At 43.1% G+C, this 10,000-nt stretch overlaps 1 protein-coding gene across 1 annotated transcript in view; it reads left to right on the top strand.

Moving 5' to 3' along the window:
* magi2a (membrane associated guanylate kinase, WW and PDZ domain containing 2a) overlaps positions 1-10,000 on the top strand; it is a 465,595-nt gene that overhangs the window by 383,798 nt on the left and 71,797 nt on the right. The gene's annotated exons all lie outside the window — the stretch shown is intronic.

Genomic DNA, 10,000 nt, shown 5'->3' on the forward strand with positions numbered 1-10,000 from the left:
AGCAACCCAATGTAAGTAAGCTGCCGGATGTGAGTGCGCGGATATCCGCCCGAGTATTTACGTCTATTTTACCTCAGCTACTCGATTTCGGACGTGTATTTACGACAGTTTAACCTCAGCTACTTGATTTCGGTCCGATTTGAGTCTGACTGAAGATGGAAGGGACATAGGTGCCGTGCGTAAAGAGCCCACAGCACATCGCCGTTTCGGCGACACCAGAGAGTTCCTTGATCTCCCAAATCAAAAGAATCGGCCCGGTGACCAACATCAAAATAATAAAACAGTAAATAAAATGAAATTATAACTTAAAACCGAATTGATTTGGGTGTGAAAATTAAACTGTCTCAACCGGGCACCTAAAGGGAATCAATCAGAGGATAACGGCGTGACTTTCTCGTCGGCATATAGGCCTATTTTGTTTTTATTATCCAGGAGGACTGAGCTGAAAACTGCAGCAGTCACCTTGCACAGTTCTAGCTGCTCTGAAGCACGTGCGTGTCTACAAATCATCCTGCCCATTCGCAATGTTAAATAAAACGTTTTGCACAAGACTATAGCCAAAAATGTACCCAGTCTTAATGTAGCTAGCACTCGGGAAGTTTCTGAGTTTTACTCCTTACATTAGTGAAACATAACATCAGGATATCCTACCAGTTAAAATAATATCTGGGCATAGCCTTCTCTCTGAGTTAGAAAACAGCAGCTATGCCGCATATTGTGTAGTTATTATTTGGTGGTGCAAAAACAACACGCGAAACCATGCCGCTTATTGTGCCATTATTATTGGTGATGCCGAAACAACAAAGCCAGATTGGTGACTAGAGCCTGCCTGGTACATTTAGACATAGCCTACTCATTTGCTTGTGCCACGTAGCCTAGCCTACATTTAAAAGTGTCAGTGCAGAATTAAACTGGGCGCTGAATATAAATATTGGAGTCATTCTCCCTCCGTTACAGTCAGAGGCGCGCGCACGCTCTTACTTCTGTAATATATGAAAATATCCTAAAACGGTCACAACAACAGAGGAGCTTCGTGGTGGAGGCGGCGGGGGCCGAGACCGAGTTGTTACGGGACACTCTAATATTATTGAAGGGACAGACCATGCTCGATAGGCCTACTTTACCCGGTCTAAATGTAGCACTCGAAAAGTTATGCCGCATATTGTGCAGATTATTTGGTGATGCCAACAACACGCGAAACTAGGCACATTGGAGACTACAGCCTATAATTTAGACATAGCCTATTCATTTGATTGTGCTAGGTAAACGTGTAAGTGTCTGTACAGAATCAAACGGGACGCTGAAATATTGGAGCCAGTAACTACGTGTCCGTTGGATATTGAGCAGATGTGTGCGCGCGCGCACAACTAATTTCTCTCCCATCTCTTTGCTCATCAAGCCTCCGATCTCCAAAAAGACACGGGCACTCAGGATAACTATGAGCTGTTTAAATAATGTGATGCACGTTCTTCATGACATGACATGGCATGGTTTGGCCACCCTAAATTCAACATGACTGCACTCGCACATATCGTTTAAACACCCATGATGGGATTGTCACTCTTAATGTGCAGGTATTAGATATGAAAAAAATATCCTAAAACGGTCACAACACCAGGACCCGTGGTGGTGTGGTGGATATATGTGGCGGCGGGGGCCGAGGCCGAGTTGTTACGGTAGGCTACTACAATCATATTATTGAAGGGATAGTCAGGCGACACAGCGCGACTCACATCGGGCAGCTGTGGTACCGCAAAGCATTCCTGATGGTGGAAATGAATGCAAATGCATGGGAATACTCGGGCGGATATCCGGGCACTCACATCCAGCTGCCTACTTACATTGGGTTGCTACAAGCCAAACCCATTCAAACTCTACAGGACATTAGCGAACCCTGTTTTAGAAGCTAGCTAGCCACACTACAAATCAACAAAGACGCTTCTTGCTATTAATTTAAAAAGTTGTGGCGTAATTAGACATGAATGATAGCATACAAGATTCTCTCTTTGTTCATGTTTTACAGTTGAGGTGGTTACATGAAACAAAAGCCATTTTTAAATACAATAGATAGCCTATCTAATTAACAGCTAGCTTAGCAACTGTCAGCCAAACCCATTCAAACTCTACAGGACATTAGCGAACCCTGTTTTAATGAGCTAGCTGCCCTTCTACAAAAGAACAAAGAGGCTTCTTTGCGACTACCACACTACAAACATATCATTTTCATGATGGCCTTTTATGGATATTTCTAATTGATTTTTTGGAAGTAGTACTACTGAAATAAAAAACAGTTTCTCTTCTCCCTGTCAAGTAAACTCCAGTGATTTCCTGCCAAGTCAACTGCATCGTGTTTTTCGTTTTCCTTCAAACCTCCGCGGTAGGGTAGAAGAATAGAACACAACTGACCTATCAGGGCTGAGTTCCCCCCGGACTGCAGTAAGCGCATTGACCAATCACCGTCTTCAAGCATAGCTCAGCTCACGGACATTTCAGCCTGGGAGAAACATGCGTGTACTGCAGCCAGGAGTCGTTTTGTCGCTGCACAGGGGGGCGCGGTGGCTGCTTCTCTGTGCAGAACCTCCGTGAACGCGCGACTCTGAATCCCCCTTTATTCTCACGGACCAGGACCCGTTCGCCTGAGGGAAAGACAGGGAGGGAACAATGGTATACACATTAGAAGTGAGGTACTGATGGTGAAATAGTCTTTTTGGAACTTGACATTTTGTATTATTCAAAAGGCTTGTTTGGTTCCGAGGATGTCTCCCAGGTTTTTGAGAACTCTAGTCGTTAACTTTTGTAGCACCTTTGACCATGAGCTGGTAAGGAGGAGGTAAAGACAGTGGGGTGAAAACACAGAGAAGATGGTTTCCATATTAGACATGAGGTATTAATTGTGGCAGTGAGAAAAAGAGATTGGTTGTGAGCAACTACAAGTCTTTAGGGACTACAGGTATTTTGTGTCTTTAGAAGACATCCCGTCCAAAAGGCCAGTAGGCCTATTTGGTTCTGAGGACTTTTTCACCTCTCCTTAGTCTTCACAGCGAAATATGACATTTCTTTATCCTTCAAAAGAAATCCCAGTTGTTTACTCTTGGAGCTGTTTTGACCTACGTATAATCAATGACCAAAGATTTCAACCATGTCCTGTATCTTGAATGAGAATGTACAAATACACTGTGCTTCTTATACTGTATGGTAACAGATGGAGATCTGAATTTTCAACAAACAGCATGTGTGGAAATGTATACAGAATTAGTTAAATGAACATCCACTCACTCTTCTGGCAGAAGAAAGGATGTGTCTCGTTGCACTTCCTGTCGCCCCATTTTCCTTCTTTATCCAGCCATGTCACAGCACAGTCTTCATTTCCCCTAGCGTTATTAGGAATACCTGGACGCCAGAATCTGAATAAGGACATTGCTTGGTCGCACCATTCCCAGTTTTTCTCAGACAATTTGGACAGGCCAATCCACACCGATACATTGTTTGCTATGGCGTGAATTTTATCATTTTCATCCTCGTTCCTTGCACTGGCTAGGTTTGAGTAGTTATCGCTGCAGTATGTCTGAGCATCTCTCCAGGTTTTCCCTTCATCTATGAAAGTGTACGCTTGTGACCTGTCTGAAAAACACACAAAACTTGTATTTCATAGTATGTTGGCGACTGATTGATCTACAGTATGGAACATTGTAAAGTTTCGCTTTAGGCCACAAATACAAACACACACACACACACACACACACACACACACACACACACACACACACACACACACACACACACACACACACACACACACACACACACACACACACACACACTCTCTCTACAGAACATGAATTGAACTTACCAGTGTAGCACACAAATGAGAACTGTCTTTGACAATTAATATCTATCCATTCGCCTCCCTTAGCAACAGCACAATCTTCGTTTCCACCGTGATTGTTGGGCTCACCCCTCCCCCATGATAAAAAGTTGGTCTCATCAAGACTCTCATCCCCTATTGACCACCTCCAAATGCTACTTTTTTTCAGTCCAATCCAGGCCATGTCGTTATACCCATCTTTGACAGTGCTCATCATCTCTTTCATATCTTCCATGTTTTCAACCGTAGCCAGGTCGGTGAAATTGCCCCTGCAGTATTCCTGTGCTTCTTCCCACGTCATGTTCTTGTTCACAAAGTGATACTGCCGCAGAACGCTAGAGGACACACTGCCCAGACCTGTGATAATGCTGTATTTCATTAGTAACTGATCAGCAGTCAGTGTCACAATTCACTCAGCTGAGTTTTTAAAACTCAATTCGATGTTTACATTATGTTTAACACTGACTGACCTGAGAGCAGCAGATTAAACAGAAGCCAGCTTTCCATATTTGGATCCCCTCCAACAGACAATCTTATTATCCGAAGATCTGAAAATAAAGTACTACAAAAAGCAGCAATGCTAACTTAAATGTGAATGAAAGCAACATAGACATGGGTAAACACTGGTACATATTAAAATTGGTTAAACCTATTTCCTTTCTGAAATGAATAATGCTTAAAACTCCTTAAGACACGGCTTTATAAATTAGCTGTTCCCAGAATAGCAATGACCAAGTCGTAATGTATTACTAAAGGCCCTGTGCACTGTCATAGTAGTGTAGTACTATAGTAGTTAACTCTCAATGTCCATTACAGCGTGCCACAGGAGGTACGGCGCGCATTAAGGGGTTAATGAAATAAAATTATCTTACAGTTGGCCTCTAGTGTTGTAGTTAAGGTCCTTCTTCTTCTTCTTGCTGTCTGTACTCTCTACGGCAGGACTACTTGCAACTACTGTACTGAGGCTGCATAGCCTTCCTTGTATTTCTTGGAACAAAATGTAAATAAGCAATAAACATTTACATTTTCTAGAAATGTTCTTTGTTGCAAGCCATAGAGGCCATGTGTAATAAACTCATCTCATCACCACTGTTGTGGGTGTGCCCTGTTTGCCATAGCAACGAGACTGTCTCATTGGTGTTGTGTTCAAAGTGCGTTTGGTTGGCCCGACTTGGGTTTGAAGCTGGGTTTGGTGACCTCTACCTCCTTACAGTAGCTGCAAATGGTGCCAATAGGATGGATGTTGTTTAGGCGATTGCAGGCGTCGCCTAATTTTTGGGGGGCCTGATGCAAGGCACTCCACATGGATTGGTGAAGTTTGGGTTTATGGGATAACCTGATGGGTTGAATGTTGTGGTCAAAGTTTGGGTTTGGCTGACACAGGGGCGTAGATTTGAATCTTGGCTACAGTGACATCTCCCTCCCTGGCTGCAAATAGTGTCAAAATTGGAATGGCTTGTGGGTGCAGTGACACACTGTGCTTATACACTGTACAATATGCAGGCACATTGCCCATAGGGACCCAGCTAGAGCCCTCCAGAGCATAGGTGCCCTGGGGACCCAGGTTCAAATCATCCTTGGTCATTTCCCCACCCTACCCCATCTCTCTCTCTCTCTCTCTCTCTCGCTCTCTCTTTCTCTCTCCCTCTCTCTTTCTCTCTCACTCACACGCACACACACGCACACACACACGCACACACACACACACGCACGCACGTACACACACACACACACACACACACACACACACACACACACACACACACACACACACACACACACACACACACACACACACACACACACACACACAGAGCCATTTCCTGTTTTCTCTCTACTGTGGTATATAATGACAGCCTGATCTCCAAAAATTCTGTGCTCCTGGACACGGATGTTAAGGACACGAAATCCGTGTCCAGGAGCACGGATTTTGTCAAAATTCCGTGCTCCTGGACACGGAATTGTTTTCCGTGCTCCTGGACACGGAATTGTTTTCCGTGATGGGCACACGGAAGTGCTTTCTATAGGCTATTACCACAGCACTGTGTAACTCTATCATTAGAAAATACATACCAAATGCTAATCCTAACCAAAATAATGCTATAGCAATTTAAGTTGTGCCCTAATCAAAACATTCCCTAACCTTAACCTGTCATTGAAGACATATTTTTGAGAAATACCTTTTCCAGTTGGTTGCTAGGCTATCAAATTCATATAATGAATGAAAGAAAACTTGCTGTGCCCAGACCAAAACAGTCCCTAACCCTAACCTGTCAGTAGGAAATGTTTTTTTTTAGAAAAAATATTTGAAATTAGAAAAATCCTGAGAAAACACAAGACTGTGGAAACATAGAGCTGTGGGAGTATAGAGAAAGCACTTCTGTGTGTCCATCACGGAAAATAATTCCGTGTCCAGGAGCACAGAATTTTGGCAAAATCCGTGCTCCTGGACACGGATTTTGTGTCCTTAACATCCGTGTCCAGGAGCACGGAATTTTTGGAGATCATGTTGATAATGAAGGCACAAATGCCCAAATCTGTCTTGGTTTATTGTAATTGCATTGGTATTGCTCAAAATCTGAAGAATGTCCTCCCTTCTGTTTTTTTTTTTTTTTTTTTAAAACAAATCGCAGCCTGAGTGTCCGCCGATTAGGTTGGCCCTGATGCAAGGCACTACAGTGATGGGTGAACTGTGTGAAGTATGGGTGTGTGGGGGGAGTACCTTGTATGGCATAACGAGAAATTTAGGAAATTATGTTAGCACCATTTATTGTCAGCTGCATCACAACAACACACTGGTCACCATGGCAGCAAGTTATGACCAGTTTTGGATAAGGATGCCAGTGTTGTTTGCAATTTTTTTTGTGCATGTTCCTTCATGTGCATATGTCTGTCACTACATTATATAACCCAACTCCTCCCTGTGGATATCAATCTTTTTGAAGAAATGCCCCCCTGACTTCATCTTGAGTAGCCCCCCTAACGTCATGATACACTGTATGCATGCCAATGCTTCCCACCCAACAGCATGATGTTAAAATTATGAAAATAGCCTAATAATATGCATTTTCTCTGTTATTATTGATTATGCAATGTGATACTCATACAGCTTTCTGTAATGATGTGAGAGCTTCCATTCACTTTGAATGGGATATCCCAACACCCCAACGTGTGACTGAGTCAAGACCGCTCAAGAACTTCCTAATGCCCCCCGGGGGGCTGTAGAGCCCCTGTTGAGATACTCTGCTCTAGACTTTCAGTCTGCTGTGTCCTTCCCAGTTGTCAGTGATTTGCATGCAGGTGTGTGTTTACACAAAAGTCAACCAGCATTTTGTACACATGGAAAGGCAGACAGGGCCTTCAGTCAAGGGTTCCTCCAGTCAAATAGTATTTTTTTAATCTGAAGTGTAAACGCAAAGTGAAGGACATAATTTTGTCCATTTTGTTACCGTGCAGAGTGATAGACACATCAAAGTGTTTGCCAAGTAATCACAACGAATCTTTATTACTTATTCAGAGTATACAAATTCATTAATGTTGCATGTATGGGGCTTTCTAATAATTGGATTACTTAAAAAATAAACACACCAAACATAGTGCATATAATAACTTGAACTACAATGTTTTAACAGCACACTTCAAAATATACAAACAAATTAAGTAGCTTCATTCCATTCCAAATGTTGGTACATGACTGAAAAAGAGTAGAGTGAGTATCAAATACAGTATCTGAAAAATACAATATCTGAAAGGAATCTACCACAGGCATTTTACCATCAATTTAGAACATTTCATTTCAATCCATACATTGCTCAATACTATAAAACAGATCGTTCCAATATGTTGAGTGACTTATACAGTAGTTCCCCAGTGACTTACACAGTCATAAGTGATACAAGTAAAAGTTAATAAATGAAGATATGTTGGAGATTTTTTTACGTAAATGAATCAGTTATCTATCAATTTTCCTAAAAACATAAAACCTAACTACAAGCAGATAGCAAACCAGAAGAATATTCTGTCCAAACAAACAAAGATGAGTTGCTGGCTACGTAGATAGTCTTCTTGGCCATAGAGACTGGTTACCCTCCTGAAGACAAATAAGAAAGACATGATGAATATACTGCAATCAATATTAGGAATCACTGCCATTACCATAAGTATTGTAAATGTAAAATACTGTTCAGTGCCAAAATTAAGACCTGCTCCTTCAAAGTTACACACATGGAGGGCACCATTGCAAATTAAGGAATTAATTTCAAGTTTTTTTTATCTTGAAAGAAATTACTTTGTATTGCTTTTACATCAAGTTCAGTGGCACAGACATGTGCACACACACATTGCAAAGTAGTACTCACCCTGCTCACTCCAAGATACAGACGAAGTTCAGCCTTTTGTGCTGTGGGCGACTGACCCACTTCCCATCTGCGGCCCGTAGAGCCCCCGCCATGCCACACTCGCCCTCCCCAGAGCCGCTCCCCTGAGCCCAGTTGTCCCAGCACAGAGACACCCCACTGAGCCAGATCCAGAGGTTTAGGGGGCACACGTGGTACAGGCCCAGCCACACCTCAGCTGTGCTGGCCCCCTTCTTAGCCTGCTCCGCCACCCAGTCTAGCAGCCTGTCTGAAGGGGAAGACACCAGGGCCATGCCACGTGCATCACAGTAGTCAAACGCCTCCCGCCAGGTCTTATTCTCACGGACCAGGACCCGTTTGGCTGGGGGAAAGACAGTGGGGTGAAAACACAGAGAAGATGGTTTCCATGTTAGACATGAGGTATTAATTGTGGCAATAGGAAAAAGAGATTGGTTGTAAGCAAGTACAAGTCTTTCGGGACTACAGGTCTTTTGTGTCTTTTGAAGACACATCACATCATATCCAAAAGGCCTATTTGGTTCTGAGGACTTCTTCACGGCTTCTGAGCCTTCACATTGAAATTTGACATTTTTTCGCTCTTTTCACCCATGATCTGTACCTTGAATGAGAATCTACAGATGCACTGTGCTTCTTATACTGTATGGTCATTTGCACTAATTCAACAAATGGCAGGCATGGAAATGTACACAGGATTAGTGAAATAAATATCCACTCACTCTTCTGGCAAAAGAAAGGATGTGTCTCATGACACTTCCTGTCGCCCCATTTTCCTTCTTTATTCAGCCATGTCACAGCACAGTCTTCATTTCCCCCTTTATTATCAGGAATACCTGGACGCCAGAATCTGAATGAGGACGTTGATTGGTCAGACCATTTCCAGCATTTCCAGTTGTCTGTGAACAGGCCAATCCACACGGCTCCTGTCCCTGCTGTCTGTTTAATTTGGTTGTTTTCAGCCTGGTTCCTCGCACTGGCAAGGTCTGTGTGTGCCCTCCGGCAGTGTGCTTGTGCATCTGTCCAGTTCTTTTGTTCGTGTAAAATGTACTCTTTTTTTTGCCCTGAAACACATTTGAATGTAGTAAGGGTAGAGACTAAGCGGACAAGACACAGAATAACATGAGCCCTCTCGTCTCCCCCAAAACACGCACGCACGCACGCACGCACGCACGCACGCACACACACACACACACACACACTTCAAAAAGGAGTCTAACTTACCATCGTAGCACACAAATCGTTTGTTGTTTTGACAATTAGCATCGTTCCATAGACCTTCCTTAGCAACAGCACAATCTTGCTTTCCACCGTGATTGTTGGGCTGACCCTCTCTCCACGATTCAAACTTGGTCTCATCAAGTCTCTCGTTCCCTAGTGACCACCTCCAAATGTTACTCCTTTCGAGCCCAATCCAGGCCATGTGGTTATACCCATCCTTGACAGTGCTCATCATCTCTTTCATATCTTCATCGTTTTCAACTGTAGCCAGGTCGGTGAACTTGTTCCTGCAGTAGCCCTGTGCTTCTTTCCATGTTATGTTCTTGTTCACAAAGTGATACTGCCGCAGAACACTACAGGACACACTACCCAGCTCTGCGAGGATGACATACAGTATTCAATCAGTAACTGATTGCAGTCCAGTCATGATGCCACAACAAAGAAAGCAACAAAATTGAAAGCATCAACGGAATATTCTCTGTAATTTGTGTTGATTAATGTTATACTTGCATACTGTTGAGAAAAAAACACATTAACATCCATA

The sequence above is a fragment of the Engraulis encrasicolus genome, chromosome 15 (assembly GCF_034702125.1).
Source record: "Engraulis encrasicolus isolate BLACKSEA-1 chromosome 15, IST_EnEncr_1.0, whole genome shotgun sequence".
NCBI classification, from domain to species: Eukaryota; Metazoa; Chordata; class Actinopteri; order Clupeiformes; family Engraulidae; genus Engraulis; species Engraulis encrasicolus.